Below are 5,262 nucleotides of genomic sequence, written 5' to 3' on the forward strand. Positions count from 1 at the left end.
GATTGGTGGGTGTTGATGAGGATTAGATAATTGTAATGGTTTTGAGGTGGAAGTTAGGTGGTAGGCTAGGTAGTTTTACATAGAGAAACGAATGTTCCAAATCTAGAAATCCAAAAATTTGGCTTTTTGGTTATTGGAGAATTTTCAAGTATTCTTGGATCCATATGTTGACTTAGTCGATGGAGTGTTTTTCCTAGATCCAGATGGATTCAGAAGTTTCTGATTTTTTGGCTGGATACAAAAGGTTGGGAATCAAAATTAATCGATATTTGGACAATGAATATGGCAAGGTTTTAAGAAATTCTTGAATCTAGATAACGGTATCAAGCTAACATTCTCCCTTGGAGACATGGCCTTATACAATAATGACATGTGGATAGGGACTTCCACATATTAACAACGTGTAGCTAACATGGCATTGTACGATGGGGACACAGGGTAAAATAATTGCCACATGTCTACCACATGCACTAGTGTAGATGATAATGTGGCGTTTTGAAGGAAAAATCTTCAATTAAGCATAATTTTGTTCCTAGAGCTCGAATTTGGATGAAATTTATATCATTGGAAAGTTCTTGATGAGAAGAACATAATGGTAGTCTTAGAAATGAGTTTTAAGGTGGATGAAGGAAGAATATTTTTTGATAACCCCACATTATTAAGATGACTTAGGGGGTTGGGTATGTTATAGGAAAAAAATAATAAGACTATGTTCACAAAATTGGATATAATTGCGTAACATTATGCATTAGTAAATGTTAACGTATCCTTACACTTGTGAATTACATGCAAGTGCTTAACTTGGGTCATTAATACTACGATGAACATTACAATTGTTATGATGCAAGTATTCTAACTATGGTACCACATCCATAATGATCTACATCTATGAAATTCAGGAACCGAAAACAACTCCTATTAACAATTGAATAGATAAATTATTAAATAATAGAGATTAAAAAAAGCACAACCATTAAATGTATCTACACCACACCATCTTATCTATCTAATCTCTCATTCTTCATCCTATTTTGATATTCTTATCTACTTAAAAATAAATTTTAAGTTACAAGACTTCAAAATATTAAAAGTGTGGGGACCTTGGTGATATTCTTGGGAAAGACTTTAGCAATATGACAAGAAAAATATTTGGGTTTTGACATTAACAAAATCAATCAGTAAGAAGACAAAACGGGTGGACAAGTTAAAAAAACATGTACTGTAACAACATTGGAGATGTATATGAAAAAAAAAATTGTAAACAAAAAACCCCCACAGGGTTCTCTGGAGATCAATGAAAGGTAAGTTATAAGGTATATTTACTGCTGTCAAGAATGCAAGCCATAAAAAATCAATAAAAATTGTAGCAAGATATCGAATCAAATGGTGACACATTAATCAAAGATAAGCATACAACATGAATATTTCATGAAGAATTTGGGTACTTTCATATTCTTGATATCCACAGGTGGGTTTCTCTAAGAACTTGTGCCAGATGAGGGTAACAAAGGCTCTGAGAATTGGATAGCAAGGAAACAAAATATTGTGGATTGGGTTGCTTGGCTAAATATTCAATATTTCCCTTCTCTTGTAGATTTCCCTTATGTTGAGGTTGTGATACCCTTATTTTTTACCTTAGAATATGATTGCAAATGTAATGAACAAATGGTTGTAAGCCAATACCATATGTGTAACACCCCCTCCTAACCCTAGAACCTAATCAAAATTAAGATCTAGTCACTACGCAAATCCAACTCCCACAGTATATTTATGGGAACGAGACCTAAAATTTTCATTTTTTTTAACTTCCTTAAAACTAAAAATAGAAGACATCGTTGTGTCTGTCTCATTGAGATGATTCCAACAATATAAAGTTTTCCTCAATATTACAGATTGAAAGTTATGGCCTCTTAAAGGTAGGCCTTATTTCATATCGCCACAACATCTTCACCTCCACATGGCAAGTGACATGGTAGTGTTGCCACTGTGGACCACTGTGGACCATCCACACGGCAGGCAGACCAAACCTGGACAATTGAAGGTTGACCCTCTTCTATAGCTCACATTTTTTTTTCCAATGCTCGGCCCAAACCCTGACCTTCGACCTTTGTCGGGGTCAACCATCCTTCCACTAGTGGCACATTTTTATTTTTAATGTCAAGCCCGACCCCCAACCTCTGACGTTGGTTAGGGTCAACTCGGCTCCTAGCACAATCAAACATTGGGTCGGGGTCGGCCTTACCCCCTTCTTGCTGACCTACCATTCTCTAAAATCAAGGTCAACCTTGCATAGGTCATGATAGAGACCCACTAAGGTCCGGCCCATCGACTGACCTCCCAACCTCCATATTGTGGGTCAAAATATTTAAATATAACTTTTTTGTAGTGTTTTAACATCATTCTGGGTACTTGGATTTTACACGATTTTTCTGAGTTTTCTTAGGCTTTTCAAGCGCTAGTACAACACTCATTTGACAAAGAATTCCATGGAAATTTACACATAATGTGGAAAACAATTGTTCTATGGAAAGATGCTAAAACAAAATCATTTTCAAGAGAAGTTCTTTCTCAAAAACACAAACAGTTGTAACAATGCATAAACAAAATAAGAACCTTCTCTCTTAAGCTCATTCAATCCTCTCAGATGGATAACAATGAGCCATATTTACAATTCATGCACATATATAACTATATGCACACATAACACATATAATTACAAGGGATGGTCGCAAGCCTCCTTCTCTTCAACCTTGAAATACCAATAGACACACTAGAATCATACTAACTGGTTCAAGAATGAAATATATTGTCAAACAAGATCCCAAATCATTACATAATTTCCAATAGCTCCATTGTATCGTCACTGCAACTAATGCAAATTCAACACTATCAGAATCAAACCAATCCCTGCAACATGATATTAGTGTGGGGTCATGCATCTCATGGAACATATATTCACATCACCTACATCGGCATGTAGACAGTAACCACCAACTTTTTCGTTGAACACAACTAAACCAAGATTCTTCATGCAACCATTCAACAAATCATTCATTCACAAATGAAACTAGAATTGATCCAAGGTTATACATAAGAAGACTTATCTTGGATTTGTATTAAAGATGAGAATTTGAGCTTTTGACTACAAATCTCCACTCAATCATAGACAAGTTGCAACCAAGCTACTTGTGGCTATCACCCTCGAACCAGATTCAAGGGATTAAGATGGTCTTAAGGGAATAAACACCAATTTCCACCTGAAACAGGGACTCCAGAGTTCCTCCTACCTCCACCCACCATCTACTCAAAATTCAATCAATGCATAGGGAATCCAAAGGTTTTTTTTTCCTCCACCCTCAAATTATACAATATATATACACACACCCCAGGGAAGCAAGAGGCTTCACCTCCACCGTGGTAGCATGCAACACAGTGGTACCACCTAAGGAGGGAGTCCAAAACTCACTGTCAAATCCAAATAAGAAACAATAAATGGAGACTTTGGGGTTCCCTCAATTAATGATTTAAGGCCTAGTCTCTACCCTAGGTTGTTAAGGGGATCTAGTAAATGCCATCCCCACCCTCCAGCCCCCAGGGCACCCTACGACTTAGCCTCACTTGGAGGAAACTTGTTTTCTCCTATTGCCCAACCAAAAGTATAATTTTCTTCTGATAGTGATGAAATAAACCAATGTCCTCCACACTGTTGTAGGTGGCTCATCCCTCTTGTTAAGATAAACCACACTCCTTCCTCCTTCCTTGTGGTGTACTAGCTACTTCTCTACACAGTTCTAGATCTTAAAAATATTGTGAATAGTTGTAAACATGCCAAATACTCACCAGCAAGCCTCACTAGTGTTCTCTTGTGTGTACAAGACCAAAATCTTCTCTTCGTTGTGAAAAAATATGTTGTATTCTTTTTTGAGCGAAATGATGAGGACACTAAGCCATAAACTCGACCAAAGTTTCTAAATGTGTTTAAGCCTTCTCGACATTGTTGAAGGAGACCTTCAAAACACACTCACATGTTTCATCCTTGTGCATTCCTATGTTCCCGGTGTGTGTTCTCTTTTGTCCAGGAGTTCATTTTATTTGTTTTGATGGTGCTCTCTCTTTCCTGTGTGCGTGATTTCTCTCTCTCCCCATTGTCTACTTCCTTTCAAACTCTGCATTTTTTCTCTCTTTTTTTGGGAATTTTCCTCTCTCTCCCATTCCTATCCATCGTGTTTTCTCCTTTTTCCACATTTTCCCCCTTGCTTCTCAAGCCATATGGTTTTCCATGAATGCTCTCTCTCTCCTCCGTATGCAGTTGTTTTCATGCATTAATTTTTTTTGTCCTTTTTTTTCTTTTCAGTTCCACAAGTATGAGTTGTCTCCATTGATTGCAATTTTTAAATTTACAACACTAGTCCTATTGAAAACACCATACTAGTTCATTAAATCTAAACAACCAACCTTCAATGGTTGTTCCAATAGTCCAATTTATTCCTTCAACAAGTAACCTAAATTTCCCAAGCAATTGACCTCCCTAAGTCCCTTCGAATTTGTGTCCCTTAGCCCATTTGAATTTTTAAAATTCACATACATACATAAAAATATTTACATGGAAAGTATAAGCCAAATGTGAGTGTGGTCATCATGAACCCCTCCCCCTTAGGGGAACACCATCCTTGGTGTTCTCTATCCAACAACATATCGTCCATGGAGCTTTATATTTACAGCTCTTTACAACATTTACATATACATATATACATTTGCCTCAACTAGCAAACAAAATTGGACAAGTTGTCTTCATGGCTTCCTTGGGCCCAAAGTGCCTCCACTTCACTTTGACTTTCTCTATGGATTGATTCTAGTGCATGAGACTCCTCCAGTTTAGAATGCATAGTGGTTCTGACTCGAACTCTCCCTCTAATTCCACATGTAGCATAAACCAATCAATGACATGATTAGAATCTCGTACATATCTTTTAAGAAAAGAAACATGGAAAACATCATGGATTTTAACTGATGGAGGTAAGACCATCCTATAGGCCACTGCTCTTATCCTCTAAAGTATATAAGAGGCCCACAAAACCGTGGTGCCAACTTGGCACATGACCCAATCTTTAAGGAGCTTTTCTTGGGTATAACCCTCAAGTAAACATGTTCCTGAACTTGGAACTCCTTATGCACCCTATGTTGATCTACATAATTTTTTTTTTTTCTTGTGCTACCTTTAAATTACGTCTAATGACTTGCATTTGTTTCTACATTTCTTTC

This window comes from Pinus tabuliformis, chromosome Q (assembly GCF_031772625.1).
Source record: "Pinus tabuliformis cultivar Carrire ecotype Pingquan chromosome Q, CPIR1, whole genome shotgun sequence".
In the NCBI taxonomy this organism is placed as follows: Eukaryota; Viridiplantae; Streptophyta; class Pinopsida; order Pinales; family Pinaceae; genus Pinus; species Pinus tabuliformis.